We start from the raw sequence: 16277 nt of genomic DNA on the forward strand, positions 1-16277 counted from the left end.
TCTCATAGTGCCACTAACTCCTACAACAACACTCCCACCATTACTCTGCCACTTAATAGAACCACTAACTCTCTTCTCACCTTTCACCTAAACATTAGAAGCATAAACAATAAAATACACAAGCTACACGCTCTATTAGCAGTCCCCAGATAAAATGTGTCTCACAGAAACCTGGCTAAAACCTACTACTGCTGATAATGAGGTATTGCCCCCAGGATACAACATTCACTGATTAGACCACACTACTAAAAAGGGAGGGGCAAAAAGTGTTAATAAGGATTCCATACAGCCACCCGCATTTAATAATGCTGAAATCCTGACAGCTAAACTTCGAATTAACCACAACAAATGAAAAAATACTGCCGGGGTCTACATTCCCCCAGAGACTTACCATACTCTGGAACAAACTACCCATCTATATAAACAAAGCTCCTCATTAGCACTCTTCAAGAAAAATCTTGATGATTGGATGGGAAATAGGAAATTCACCCTGGGGATTACTTCTGTGGCTCTGCTTGACAAGGGCACAGGAAAATAATTTTCTTGGGTGGCAAAAGCCAGGGTAATGTTTGGCTAGGCTTATATAGGCCCTAGGGCCAATAGCCTAGTACCATAAGCACCTTAGAAGAAATCCTCCAATGGTTATCCACTACCTACCCTGAAGAAACCATTGGTTTTGGTGACTTCAACAATCGATTGGTTCACCTGCTCAGCTGAATCCCCTGTCACCCATATAAATCTTGTCGGGTTCAGTCAAATAATAACTGCTCCTACTAGCATCAGCAAACCAAACAATAAAGAAAGCATTCTTGATTGGATTCTTATCAACAGTCTTGCCCGCCCCCACAGTAGATTTGATCTGGGACACTCCCCCCAGTCCCATCTCTTTGCCTCATTCTACCTAAAAGACTCCTTCTGCACTTGTTTTTTTTGTCATTTTTAACTTAATTGCATTTTTTTAAACGGTTTGGTCTAACATTGCTACATACTCACGTGTGCTAGCTTGCACTGCATTTGAATTGTTTTTACTGCTGTTTTAGCTACTTTTCTGTATATATATATATATATATATATATATATATATATATATATATAAAAAAAAAGTTCAAGCCAGTTTCCTACCTTTCCTATAACTAATCTAGTCCACATTCAAATCTGCTGTATCCAGGACTGTATGTAAGCTCCTGAGCCCCCCCCCCCCCACCCCCAAGCTTGCCTTCTAGCTTATCAGTGGGAGTAGTAAGCACTAGGTAAACCTATCTACCACATAAGGAGCGGTTCTGGCCCAGAAACTGTAGTTATTGGCTGTTTGGGCAGTTTTTCCATCTCTTTCAACTTTCTGATTTAAAAGCCCACATTTGCACTTGTTTCCCCCTTTCCTGTAACTAGTTTAGTCCAGATACAGATACTTAAGTTTTAGCACTTGAATTTACTTATTCGTGCTCAGCACTTGTTCAGAACTTGTAAGCACTAAATAAGCTACTAATTACTGCAGCACTCAACCTTCCTCATTACCTAGAGGAAAATAGTTTTTGTACTCACTTTCCTCACTTATCTAGAGGAAAATAGTTTTTTTATTCAGGCATGTCCAAGGGTCAGCTCCCAGTGTTCTCTCCTGTCTATCTGATGAATCTGGGCATCTTGGGGCAATGTAGCAGTTACCTCATATACACAGACAACCCACTCCTCCTACCACCCAACACTACAACCTATGAGAGATGCACTTATCTAGCCAAACTGGAAGTAAAGCTCTCTCCAACCAAGACTGAACTTCACAGTCAGAGGAGAAGGTAAACACTTGCACTACACCACACTCATCACATAGTCTCACTAAATCTACACCACCAAAATCCACACATAGAAACACAAACACAAACATTCACGGAGGCTCTCAATAATAAACTGCTCAAGCAACAGAGACCTCCAAAGCAGAAATGTAAGCAACCTCCACCCCCAACACAACCCAAATGACACATAGCCCACAGACACAAGTGTGTCACTGAAGCACAGCTAATAAGACAAAACAACGTACCCAACACACTAGTCATAGGTGACTCTATAGTCAGGCACACTGATGTCCCTCTCACCAGGCTAAACGAGGAGAAGGTTACTGTAAGCTGCCTGTCGGGTGCCAGGATCCGCCACATAACCCACGCACTCAGGTCACTCCACAACAAGTAAAAATAAGACTCTGTCATTGTCCATGTTGGTGTGAACGACCCGAGATGTACCTCCCTGGACTACATGAAGAGAGACATGGAAGAGCTCTCCGATCTTGTAGCCCAGGCAGGTATGACCCTTGCCCTGAGTAGCATTCTGCCATCACCCAGAATGATACCGCAGTACAAGGACATTCTGCCATCACCCAGAATGATATCGCAGTACAAGGACAAAATGACTTGACTTCAACAATTGGCTAAGCTTCTGGTGTCATTCTAAAGGGATCCAGTATCTGTCTGCATGGGATGACATGGTCGACAGACCACGATGCTTTGCCAGAGATGGCCTGCACCGGTCACTCCTGGGATTCCGGATACTGGCTAGGGTTCTTGCCTCCCCTATAGTGCCTTTTTTTAGGCAAGATTCAAATGACAAAGTCACCACCGTAACAGGAACAGGCAAGCAAAAATTGAGAGTGAATGCTAGAAGTCTAAATCTCAAAATGCACTCACTCGAGGCACTCCTTAAAATGGAGAACATCAATATCTGTCCAGTGACAGAGACCTGGTTCAAGGATCCAGAGAGCACCCCTGCACTACCAGGCTATAATTCATACCACACTTTTCGGCCATGTAACCTGGACCGGAACACCAAAGGCGGAGCTGTGTCCATATTCATCAGGGATATCCATACCTCCAGGCTAGTTGCTCAGCATAATGCAGCTGAGGTTATCCAAATGCAACTAACTCTGGGCAAAACTGCAATCCAAATTGTAGCTTGCTACAGATCCCCCACCATGCCCCAGGTTTCCCACTCCTGTTTTCTTGATGTACTGTAAAATATTAGTGTTCAAACACCCTAATAATGGGCGATTTCAACTACCCCACCATTAACTAGGAAAACTACTCATGTACCAACTCCTTCGCTCAACGCTTTCTGGAATTCATAAACTCCAATGCCCTGGATCAACTTATCCACACCCCCGCCAGGGGCAACAATATCCTAGATCTAGTCATTACCAACATGAGTGACCGGTGTTCCACACCTGAAGTCAAAGCCTCATTGGTCCGATCTGACCATAAGCTAATTACCCAAGATATCCACATCCTGCCCCCACCCCCCATTAAGGAAGCCATGGTAAAAAATTTCTCCAAAGCCAACTTCATGCTTCTTAAGACAGAAGTGGTGAACTTCATGACACCCATGCAGATGGACAATACAGTTATGACTACTGATTCCTACACAACTGCACTTTATAAGCACTTACACGAGTGCATGGATCGTGCTATGCCAAACAGAACCAAGACGCTACCCTCCAAAAAAAGGAAGCCAATTTGGTGGTCCCCTGCCATAAACAAACTATACAACAGAAGGAAGAAACTGTTGCAAAAGAGAGTAAAATCCCATGAGTGGAGGAGCTCCCTGGTCAGCCTCAGTAAGAAGCTGTGATCCCTGATAAAATCCTCCACAGCTAGTTATGAAAACAAAATTGCCTCTGATTCTAAAGACAACCACAAAGCATTCTATAGCTATGTCAAGAATCTCAATGGCAACACTCAGATCTGCTCTGAGTTACAGCACAATGGCACTAAATATACAGACCCAACTGATATTGCTAACATCCTGTCAGATAGGTTCAGTGCTAACTTTACCCCCCTCTCACCCCCTAAAGGGCCCATCTCTATACAGGAGGAATGTAAAGTTCCTGTAATCACGGCTGCACAGGTAAAAAACACTCTCCAAAACCAAGAACACAGTATCCATGGAACCAGACAACATCCCAGGCTGCATTCTACACTAACTACAGAATGAACTGGCACCGCACCTAAGTACCATGTTCAGTCATAGCCTCACCTCAGGCTTTGTGCCCACTGAATGGCGCACAGCGACTGTTATCCCACTACACAAGGGGGGAGCCACCACGGACCCCAGGAACTACCGCCCCATTAGCCTGATGAGCCTGGTCTGCAAGGCCATGGAACGTATCATCGTGGAACTTATAAACAAAGGCATTGGTAACCTCCAAACTCTGACCCCACCCAGTTCGGGTTCGTAAAAGGCAGATCATGTCTCCTAAACCTGAGAGACTTCAAATCCGTAGACGAGGGTAAGGTGGTTCACACAGCCTATCGAGCTCTTGCCAAGGCTTGCAACACCATCCCCCACTCTGGAATTATAGATAAACTCACTAAACTAGGTATAAATCCCTATGTCACAAGATGGGTTGCCAACTGGCTCACTGACAGAACCCACACTGTGAAAGTAGCAGACTCCAAATCTGACTTCAGACCAGTGATAAGTGGAGTACCACAGGGTTCTATTCAGTCCTGGGTCATGTTTGGTATCTACTTCTCTGAAGTACAGGCTAACACAGAAGGTCTTAGGCTAACGAAGTTTGCAGATGACTGCGAACTAGAAGCCATAATCAAAACTCCTACTGATGTGGACATTCTACAAAAGGGCCTCACTGAGACAGACGCCTGGTGTCAAAGCCATGGCCTCAAGCTCAATGCCAAAACGTACATTGTCATCCCCTTTGGTAAAAACTCTGTACCCATGAACTACAACACTTAACACCAAAAGTGTGATGAGACCTTGGGACACAGGTGGACAGTAGTCTCTCCTTTGATAATCACATCGCCACAGTAGTCAGGAAATACTTCTACGTGGCACACCTCATCACAAAAGGTTTCTCATCCAGAAAAAAAGAGGTCATTGTTCCCCTCTACTCATCACTCATTAGACCCATTGTAGAGTACAACGCCCCTTTTGATATGTACCTCACAAGACATCTACAACTGGAAAGGCCGCAGAAATACCTCACAAAAAGAGGATTACCAGCCTCAAACAGATGCCCTAGGCAGACAGTCTCAAAAAACTCCAGCTTTACTCCGTCGCATATCGCCTACTCAGAGGCGATCTCTGCCTAGCATACAAAGTTATGTCAAACCCAGAGCTGTTGGACATGCTCCACATAAAGAAATCCCAATCCCTCCGAACTACACGTTGTAGGGACCTAAACCTTGTCACCACAATAAACAGAACATGCCGGAGGGGATTCCTGTCCCACAGACTTCCCATACTCTGGAATAAACTACCTATGTATATCAAACAAAGCTCCTCATTAGCACTCTTCAAGAAAAATCTTAATGATTGGATAGGAAATAGGAAATTCACCCCGGGGATCACCTCTGTGGCTCTGCTCGACAGTGGCACAGGAAAATAATTTTCTTGGGTGGCAAAAGCCAGGGTACCTTTTTGGCTAGGCTTGTATAGGTCCTACAGCCGATAGCCTAGTACCTACCTATGAACCCTCCCCGATGACCTAAGTGAACACTCTGTAACTTACACTATTAAAGCATAAGGGTGAGAACTCCCATCAACTCACCTATAAAACAGTCAGAAATACCAAGAACGTCAATCCTGTAAATTTCCAAAATGAACTTAACTCAAGTCAACTGGTGAATCCTAAAACATATACCACTGGAAGTGGCAGTGGCATATTTTAATACTAAATTCCTAAAACATCCTTGACTCCCATGCCCCATCACGTAATAAAACTAAAACAAATACAGCGCCATGGCTCACAAAGGAAACCAAACTAAAAATCAAACTTAGAAATAAGGCCTGGGCCATCTGGCGAGCAACTAAAGTCCCTCTCGACCAACTAAAATATGTCAGCTTAGGAATTATACAAAAAAATCCATTCAGCAAGACAAAAAAGAGCTACTTCCAAAACCTGCAGCAAAAACACCAAAACAATCCCAAAAAGTTCTAGGCAGGTAGAAACCAGGTTCTTCATCCAGGACACTCTACCACTCCAACCCCAACAAACTACTCCCAAAAACCCAGAGACCATTGCTAGTGCCTTTAATAAATTTCTTCACGGAAACAATCCAGTCTCTCGCGAACCAACTCACTCCCATATCTATCCTGATCAATAGGTCCTTAACAGTCAGTTCTAGCCCCCCATCTAGAAAATATCCCATGTTATCCCACTCCAGAAAGGTGGAAGTTCTGCAGAATTATCCAGTTATAGACCCATCGCCATTCTTTCACCGCTGGCCAAAATAATGCAAAAAAGTGCGTCCACAAAAATGATGTCCCATCTCATTCCGAACCAAACACTGGCCGTCTGTCAGCATGGCTTTAGGCCATACCATCTCATTCAGAACCAAACACTGGCCGTCTGTCAGCATGGCTTTAGGCCATACCATCTCATTCAGAACCAAACACTGGCCGTCTGTCAGCATGGCTTTAGGCCACATCATAGGACCCCCTCCGCTCTCCTTTCCTCACCAACGCCAAAAGTCTGAACAGAAATAATAACTTGCTGTCATCAGCCCTCTTCTTAGACCTCTCAAAGGCCTCGGATATTGTCAATCACCAATTACTCATCCACTCTCTGAAATCTATTTACCTGGACTACCACACTACACAGTGGTTCCAATCCTATCTGAGTGGTAGACAGCAAGCAGTACTGTGGCAGGGTTAAGTATCCACCCTGTTATCTCTCACCCTTGGAGTTCCTCGGGGCTTTATTTTAGGTCCTCTACTCTTTTCTATCTCTATCAATAACCTACACGATGCAACCTGCATCCAATACGCAGACGACTCCACTCTGATCTGCTCAGCCTCCTCTCCAACAGCCCTGCAAACCTTAACCCAGAATACATTTAACACGGTTGGAAATAGGCTCTCTAATTACGGTCTTATGTCGAATCCCAGTAAGACCAAACTGTTACTCTCTACCTCCATGTATAGGTCCACCCCACTTTCCCTTACTAGAACATCAAACAATGGTCACCAGATAGCCACACTAAGCTCTTGGGGTAATAGTTGATGATTTCAAATTCTACCTGTACATCAACAAGACCATCAAAACCATCAATAAGAAGCTCGGCTCATTATATAGAAATAAACATTTTTTAACCCCCCAAGCAATCGCCTGCTCTCATCCTCTCTCTACCATTCTATATGCTTCCCCTATACTCCATAACCTAAACAAATCAGAGCTTACCAAACTCTATCACAGTTACCACCATAATGCCAGGTTCACCACTGGATCAACATACAGGACACATCACTACCAAAACCTCAATCTCCTAGGGTGGCTAGAACTGCCAAGCTTACTTCAGTTCAGTTAGCTAATAATAGCACATAATATTCTCAACCAACCTGAAAACACCCCTGCACTTAAAATTATCATAAAACCATACAGTAACTCCAGAACATTACGCTCATCCAACAAGTTGTTAGTCCAAACACTCAAAAGCTAATAACTCAGCTGGAGACTCCTTGTTTGCCAACTCTGTTGGCAAAGCTTGGAACTTACTTCCAGCGGACATTACCCTGGAACAAGCCTCTTTAGAAAAGGCCTCAAACAGTATTATAAAAAGGCACTGGCTCTGTCCATGTACCAACCCCGATTAATCCCAAACATAATACTGTATCACAAATGCTTGCAGTGACATTCTTGTTCTGTACATTACTTTGTAAATAATTGTTGCTGTAATCCACCTGTTTAATATTTTTATATTCTACTACACACTGTTAAAATTCTGAATCCCTCTAGTGGGACACACCTTACTTACTCTGTAATATTTGCTTGGCATGCATGCATGTTTTCTATCTGCACAATTGGAGCTTTTCTCCCCCGTTAAAATTGTGCATTCCTCTTGAATGCCAAACCTTTCTGACTGTCATACCCTTAGCATGCATGTATGTTTTTGTCTGTGCAGATTTTCACTCTGGGCCTCTGCTGAAAATGGACATGTATCAAGTCGGACTATCCTGGTCAACAAATGTAAAATAAATAAAAATAAAAGTTGCCTGAAAAATGCTGCTAACTAGATTTAACAAAGATTTTATTCCATTTAATGTAATTTTAATTTATGTCAGTAGATGGTGTTCTTTGCCCAAGTTTAAATAGCACTTAACTGGGCCTGGTTGTGCTGGCAGTTTTAACACACCAGGAGTGTAGATGGAATTTTCATTTAGTGAACAATATATTTATAATATTCATAAGGTCAGACATTAATGTTGAGTACTGAAACATATTTATATTTTACTGCTTTATTTTGGTATGGGTTTTAATCTATTTTATCATGTGAAATATTTTCTGCTTAAAAACCTCAGCTTTGGCCGGCTAAGAACTTGCTGTATTCAACTGGACGTATAAGAGAATTTAAGTACCTTTATCTGCACTTTTTTTTTCAAAAAAATACAGTATTTAAATTGATTTTAACTGTGTGTTGCAGGAATATTAACTGAACTGGAAGTTTTGACTCTGCTCTTCAGTTAGTTCCACCCACCCTCTTTGTTTTTGTTTTGGTGTTAATCTTAGTGGCCTTGAAACTGCCCGCCCCTCTTGTAAATTTGTGTTTGGATACTCCTTCTGGGCCCATCTCATTTGCTCACTCAGCTGAGTGCAGTGAGATCATATTCTGATTTCAGGCACTCCTACTGTGTACAAAGAGAGCATCTGGGAAAGAGAAAAAAAAATTTAAGCTCGTTTCCTGCCTTTCCTGTTAAGTGGTACAGACTATTTGTAGGCTTCTGAGCCCCCAAGCCCTTCTGTGTTGGAGGGAAGCCTTCTAGCTTAGTTTTTTTTTCTTATAACTAGCCAGTTTTCTAGTTTCAGCACTCAAATCTGTTTCTTTGATCTCAGCACTTGTTCAGGAAAAAAATAAATAAATAATTCATCTGCTTTTACTGTACTTGTGTTTCTACCTACTTTATTTTACTTTTCATCATCTAATTGTATTTATTACTGCTTGGTGTAACTCATTCTAAGCCTTTTGGTTTAAACACTTGGGCTTCGGACCAGTTGTTTTGCACTGAGAGGGTTTGTGGTCTGCACTGTAGTGGCAGAACAGGTAGCTTACATCCTTCTAGGTTGGGAACTGCTGATTGAGGGCTCAGTGTCTGTTATTCTAAAAGTGTATTAATTCTGGTTTAAGCACTTGGGCTTTCAGGCCAGTTATTTTACATTAAGAGGGTTCGTGGTCTGCACTCTTGAGGGAGGAGATGCTGGACTCTTGCCCTTCTGAGCTGGGAATTTCTGGTTAAAGGCTTATAGTGCATGCATATCTGAACTGCTTCTTACTGAAGTTGGTGCACCTTGTTGGCTGCGGCACAGACTGGATTTGGGCCTGCTGGATCTAGCTTTGTTTGTGTAACTTGAGCACTAATCCAGGCATTCTCTAAAGTATTTAATTGTATTTATTACTGCTTGGTAGTAACTTGATTAAAGTGTAGCTATCATTCTAAGTCTTTTGGATTAAGCACTTGGGCTTCAGACCAGTTGTTTTACATTAGGAAGGTTTGTGGCATGCACTGTGGTGGCAGGACAGGTAGCTTTCATTCTTCCAAGTTGGGAACTGCTGATTGAGAGCCCAGTGTCTATTATTCTAAAAGTGCATTAGTTCTGGTTTAAGCACTTGGGCTTCAGGACAGTTATTTTACATTAAGAAGGTTCGTGGTCTGCACTCTTGTGGGAGAAGAGGCTGGACTCTGCCCTTCTGAGCTGGGAATTTCTGGTTAAAGGTTTATAGTGCCTGAATATTTGAACTGTATCTTACTGAAATTGGTACACCTTGTTTGCTGTAGCATAGACTAGATCCAGGCCTGCTGAATCTAGCTTTGTTTATATGCTTGTTGTTTGTGTGCTTGTTAATTTCCCTGGAACGCTAATTCCACCTAATATGCGGCTTCTCAGCGCTTCTGTGGATCACTAGTGATATCTGCATTGCTTACTGTACTTATTTCCTTGTTTCACTTGAAAGAAAGTTACTGTTTGTCATTTTTGCATTTAAGTTACCTGTAACACATTGCACTTAAGTTACCTGGCACTTGCTCGCTAAAGCAATTATATAAAAGTCAGCACTAAAAATTAAAAGCACTACACCCTCACTCCTCACTGGCCCTTGTTTTCAATTAAGGAATTCCCAATATTATTCTAGCATGTCCAAAGGTCAGTTGTCAATCTCCTCTCCGGTTCAGCTGGTGAATCTGGGAATCTTGAGGCAATGTTACAACTGCCTCATGTACACAGACAACCCTCTCCTCCTCCCAACAAATTCCAACACATGTGAGAGATGCAACCATATAGCCAAACAGGAGGCTAAGCTCTCTCAACTCAGTACTGGCATAACCAGTCAGGAGGAGAAGGAAACCACACTCATTACAATTCCAGTCTCACATAGACCTACCATGACAGCAAACCAAACACATAATCACACAAAAACATACTCTGAGGCAATAAATAAAGATCTGCCTAAGCAGCAGAGACCTCCAAAGCAGACACCCAAGCAACTGCTACCCCAAAACAAAACACGTGCAACACATCTCACAAAGCCAGTGTGCCGAACAGTCACAGCCCTTAAGACCAAACAACACACCTGATACACTTGTAATAGGTGACTCTATCGTCAGGTACACTGACGTCCCACTCACCAGGCTGAACAAGGAGAGGGTCACTGTGAGCAGCCTGTCGGGAGCTAGGATCCGCCACACAACACAAGCACTCAGGTCACTCCAAGGCAAGTACAAATATGAATTGTCCATGCTGGTGTGAATGGCCCGAGACGTACCTCCCTGGACTACATGAAGAGAGACATAAAGGAGCTCTCCGAGCATGTAGCCCAGGCCGGTATGACCCTGACCTTGAGTAGCATCTTACCCTCACCAAGAATGATGCCACAATATGAAGACAAGATGATCAATTTCAACAATTGGCTTAAGTACTGGTGTCATTCAAAGGGGATCCAATGCCCGTCAGCTTGGGATGATATGCTCGACAAGCCACGATGCTTCGCTAGGGACGGCTTGCACCTGTCACCCCTGGGCTTTCAGATATTGGCAAAGGCTCTTACCACCCCTATAGTGCCTTTTTTAGGCAAGGCTCAAAAGACAAACCCACCTCCATAGGTATCACAAGGGATAAGAAACTAAGAGTAATGCTACTCAACGCCAGAAGTCTAAACCTCAAGATGCACGCACTCGAAACTCTCCTTAGCATGGAGAACATCGATATCTGTGCAGTAACAGAAACCTGGTTCAGGGCTCCCGAGAGCACCCCAGCACTACCAGGTTATACCTCATACCATGCTTTTCAGCCCCAAAACTTGGACAGAACCACAAAAGGAGGGGTGAGTATCGATATTCATCAAAGATACCCACACCTCCAGGTTGGTGGCAAAGCACGAAGCATCAGAGACTATCCATGTGCAACTAACAGTGGGTAAAACTGCCTTCCAGTTTATAGCCTGCTACAGACCACCCTCCCAAACCCAGGAACCCCACTCGGCCTTTCTGAGAACACTGGAAAATATGAAGGTCTCTCCAAATACCATTATATTGGGTGACTTCAACTACCCAAACAGACTGGGAGCATTACTCTAGCTCCAACACCCTAGCCCAAAGGTTCCTAGAATTTATAAACTCAAATGCTATGGAACAACTTGTTACCACTCCCACAAGAGGGGAAAACATACTGGACCTGATCATCACCAACATGAGGACTCTATGCTCCAGACCAGAAGTGTATCCCTCACTGGTAAGGTCAGACCATAAACTTATCTCACTGGATATTCACATCCCGACCCCACCCCCTGCCCAGAAAACCACAGTGAAAAACTTCTCTAAAGCAAATTTCACACTCCTCAAAACCGAGGTGGAATCCTTCAAAGCCCCCGGGCCTGTGGAAAATATGCCCAGACCGCAGAATCCTTTATAAACGCATTCTATGAACACCTTCAGGAATGCATGGATCATGCGATCCAAATAAAACCAAGACCCAATCCTCCAAAGGCAGACGTCCTGTCTGGTGGACCCCAGCCATAAACAAACTATACAATAGAAGGAGGAAGCTACTAAATGATAGAGCAAAATCCCAAAAAGGGAAGGCATCACTGATCAGTATTAGCAAAAAACTACGGGCACTCATAAAATTGTCTAAGGCCAGCTTCGAGAGAAAAATTGCACAGGACACTAAGGATAATCACAAGGCTTTCTTTAGTTATGTTAGGAACCTGGGTGGTAATTCCCAGATATGCTCAGAATTAGTCCAAAATGACAAAAAATACACTGAACCCACAGACATTGCCAACATCCTAGCTGACAGGTTCAGCGCAAACTCCCTCCCCACCAAAAGGGCAAATATCTATCCCAGCAGAGTGCTGCACCCCTGACATCGAGCCGCCCTCTCCAAAGCAAAAAACACAGCATCAATGGGACCAGACGGTGTCCCGGGCTGCGTCCTACATGAACTCCAAGAAGAGCTAAACCCAAACATAAAACTACTGTTCAATCTCAGCCTTACTACAGGATATGTGCCCAAAGAGTGGCGTACAGCAACAGTGGTCCCTCTCCATAAAGGTGGTGCCTCAACGGATCCTGGAAACTATTACCCCATAAGCCTGACTAGCTTGGTCTGCAAAGCTATGGAAAGGATCATCATGGACCTCATAAATAAAGATTTTGGGGACCTACAGACACTGGATCCTACCCAGTTCGGCTTTGTTAAGGGCAGATCCTGCCTCTTAAACCTGGTTGATTTCTTTGAAACAGTCACCAAGGCCATTGACGAGGGGAAGGTGGTCCACACAGCCTAACTGGACCTCGCAAAAGCCTTCAATACCCCACTCTGGCATTATAGATAAGCTCACCAGCTTAAATATAAACCCCTGTCACTAGATGGATTGCAAACTGGCTCAAAGACAGAACCCACATGGTTAGAATTGCTGGAGCCATGTCAGACTCCAAACCAGTTACAAGTGGTGTCCCACAAGGCTCAGTCCTGGGACCTCTCTTGTTCGGTATATATTTCTCGGAGGTACAGGCCAACACGGAAGGACTGTGGCTGACCAAGTTCGCAGATGACTGCAAACTGGGCGTCATAATAGACTCTCCAGCCGACACAAGCATCCTCCAAAAGGGCCTCATAGAAACAGACAACTGGTGCCAGAGCCATGGCCTCAAGCTAAATGCCAAAAAGTGTATAGTCATCCCCTTTGGCAAAAACAAAGTGCCCAGAAATTACCACATAGGTGGTAATCCATTAAGTACAGAAGAAGTAATTAGGGACCTGGGGACCCAAGTTGATAGCAATCTCTCATTTGACAACCACGTGGCCAAAGTGGTTAGGAAAACATTTTATATAGCCCACCTAATCATGAAGGGATTCACATCTAGATCAGGGGAGGACATCGTGCCTCTTTACTCATCCCTCATCAGGCCCACAATTGAGTACAATGCCCCTTTTGGGATGTACCTTACCAGACATCTGCAGCAACTGGAAAGACCCCAAAAGTACCTCACCAAGAGGATCAAAGGGCTCAAACAGATGCCATATGCTGCCCGGTTAAAGAAACTCCAGCTCTACTCAGTGGCATACTGCCTGTTCAGAGGCGATCTGTGCCTGACGTATAAAGCCATGTCCAACCCGGAATTAATGGACATGCTGCACCTCAGAAAATCCAAATCCCATTGTGCTACGCGCTCGAGAGACTTGAACCTCAGCACTGAAATAAATGGGACATGCTGGAGGGACAGATTCATAACCCAGAGACTCCCTTCACTCTGGAATAAAATCCCAGTCCAGGTTAGGCGGAGTCCCACATTGACTCTCTTCAAGAGGAATCTTGATGAGTGGACTATTTTCTATGCCTTGGAAGGTGTGTATAATTTGTAGGGGAATGTAAGGCAAGAACTGAGAGGAAATATTCTAACTTGGGTTATAGAACACAGATTGCTATGGCTTGTCTAACTTCTTTAGACAAAGGTAGAAAATTCGGTTCAGCTACTTTTAAGCTAAGTACCTTTTTGCAATTGGATTGCAGTATGAGGTAGGAAAGGCAGACACTGATCTAGGTTACAGATGGTAATGGCTACAGGACAGGGTCTAAGATTTGTACAGGTAGTGCTAATGCCAATTTCCATTACTGCCAAATGACAATTTTATTATTTACTGATAGTTTATCATAAGGATTTGCCAATCTCACTCAAAGATGCAGAAGCTGCTGTGATCATAATGTCATCAGCATATGAGACGTTCAAAGCTAGGTAGGTCACATGGTAGGTTATTAAACAATGAGAGTAGCAAGAGGCTGAGAGAGAAATGCATCAGTCATGATTGTTCTTCACAAAATGCATCTTAACTTACAATTTCTTCACAAACATGACTGATGAATTATTTAATATTTCTTCATGCTAAAAATGACATGTATTATAGATGCATAGTTATGCCAATCAAATTACTTATTGTAGTTCTGAATGTTTCACAACTGCATTCTAATATCAAGCTGCAAATGTATTAACAGATGACTGAATGTAAAAAAAAGTGCTGAAGGAGTTAAGGGATGTTACATAGACTGGTTTCTGACAGCAAGAAAGAACACACTGTATGTAAGCTCTGACCTTCGCAGGCTGGGATGGATAGTTACAAGGAATGTTGGGGAGTTAGAATGTACTGGTACTAAAATGTACAAGGTCAGGAAACAAGACTGCTTAACAAGCCAGGTGGCCTGTACTTTTCTAAAACATTACTGGCACTAAAAACACGATTGTTCATGTGCAGCATTAAGCGAGAAGCACGAGGGTCTGCAGAAATCCTATTTAACCACGTCAGTATTCTGCATATACAATACAGATAAAAACTTAAATAAAGAGTGTGTATTTTTGCTGCTTGGTGAGACTGATTTTAAATTGTGTAGACAGTCTCCCGGCACTGACGCATGTGGATTTAAATAAAAAGAAAATGTTTTGCACATCCTGAAGACCGATCCTTGAGGAATGCCTGTATTACAGGGTATGGGAGTGCCCAAAGACTGGTCCTTGATGAATGCCCATATTACTGTGTATGGGAGGGGCTAAAGACTGGTCCTCGAGGAATGTTCATATTACTGGGTATGGGAGGAGCCAAAGACTGGTCCTCAAGGAATGCTCATATTACTGGGTATGGGATTTAAAATTGTAGCATTAATACCTATAATTAAGGTTCTGTTGAACAGGTATCTCTTTTACCACATGTATACTTCATCACACAAATGGCAGTCAAGTCTGTATGGCAAAATATTATGATCAAAACATCCTGAACAACCTTTTTAAGTAAATAAACATAGCAGCCTTTAAGCTTACACGTTTTAAACTTATTGTACATGGCATTAGTAGTGGAGATACTAGACTAGGATTTTTTTTTTTTCTAAGTGGCTTAGTGGGCTAATGCACCATGCTGTAATGGACAGGGTTCTGGGTTTGAGACTTGGCAGGACTAAATGTTTATATCTGGTATGGCTTAGTGGTTATTTGCTTCATCTGTGGTGTGCAGGGTCAAGGGTTTGAGTCTGAACCTATACATGCTGGAGGGACAGATTCATATCCCAGAGACTCCCATCACTCTGGAACAAAATCCCAATCCAGGTTAGGCAGAGCCCCTCACTGACCCTCTTCAAGAGAAATCTTGACGAGTGGATGGGAGACCGTAAGTATACCCCCGGGATCACTTCTGGGTCCCTGCTAGACAGAGGCACAATAAATTATCCATAAAGGGACAATATTCTGTGACCTACTATTCATAGGCACAGTCTACAAATCTAAAAGGGTGGCGAAAGCCAAACACACTCTGGCTAGGCTTGTAAATGCCCTAGGGCAGATAGCCTAGTATCAACTTATGAACCTAAACACTTTGGCTATGGTTTGATACTATTCTACAGTTACAGATAATACAATTTCTGGTACTTAAAAGGTCTAAGGACAGAATTAATACTCAAGCGTACATTAGGAATATGGGTCAGAGGGTCACTACAGGATGCCTCTATCTTAAGCAGGAGAGGGGGTACTCTGTAGCAGGTGGATTTGGAGTCGGAGGGAGTTTTACAGAGTTCAGCTTTAACTTTTTTTTTATAATGGCTTTTAAATGTAAAAGTATAATGGCCTTAATAGGCTAATGTAACATGACTAGTTTCCGGTGGATTTGGCATTTCTTGCATTATCCTGTGAACAGCCTCTGAATATATGTCCTGAGTGTTCCCTCTTAATTCTAAGGATATTGTAGCTGGATAAAGGATTTCAAAGTATTCAAGAACCATGTAGGATTACATGAGAATGCAGAAAGT

General features: G+C 43.1%; 1 protein-coding gene across 2 annotated transcripts in view; it reads right to left on the bottom strand.

The window, feature by feature from the left end:
- CCHR8.PART0H12orf57 (chromosome chr8.part0 C12orf57 homolog) overlaps positions 1 to 16277 on the bottom strand; it is a 377098-nt gene that overhangs the window by 350322 nt on the left and 10499 nt on the right. The window lies entirely within an intron of this gene.

This window comes from Protopterus annectens, chromosome 8.part0 (assembly GCF_019279795.1).
Source record: "Protopterus annectens isolate FY-2018-M chromosome 8.part0, PAN1.0, whole genome shotgun sequence".
NCBI classification, from domain to species: Eukaryota; Metazoa; Chordata; order Ceratodontiformes; family Protopteridae; genus Protopterus; species Protopterus annectens.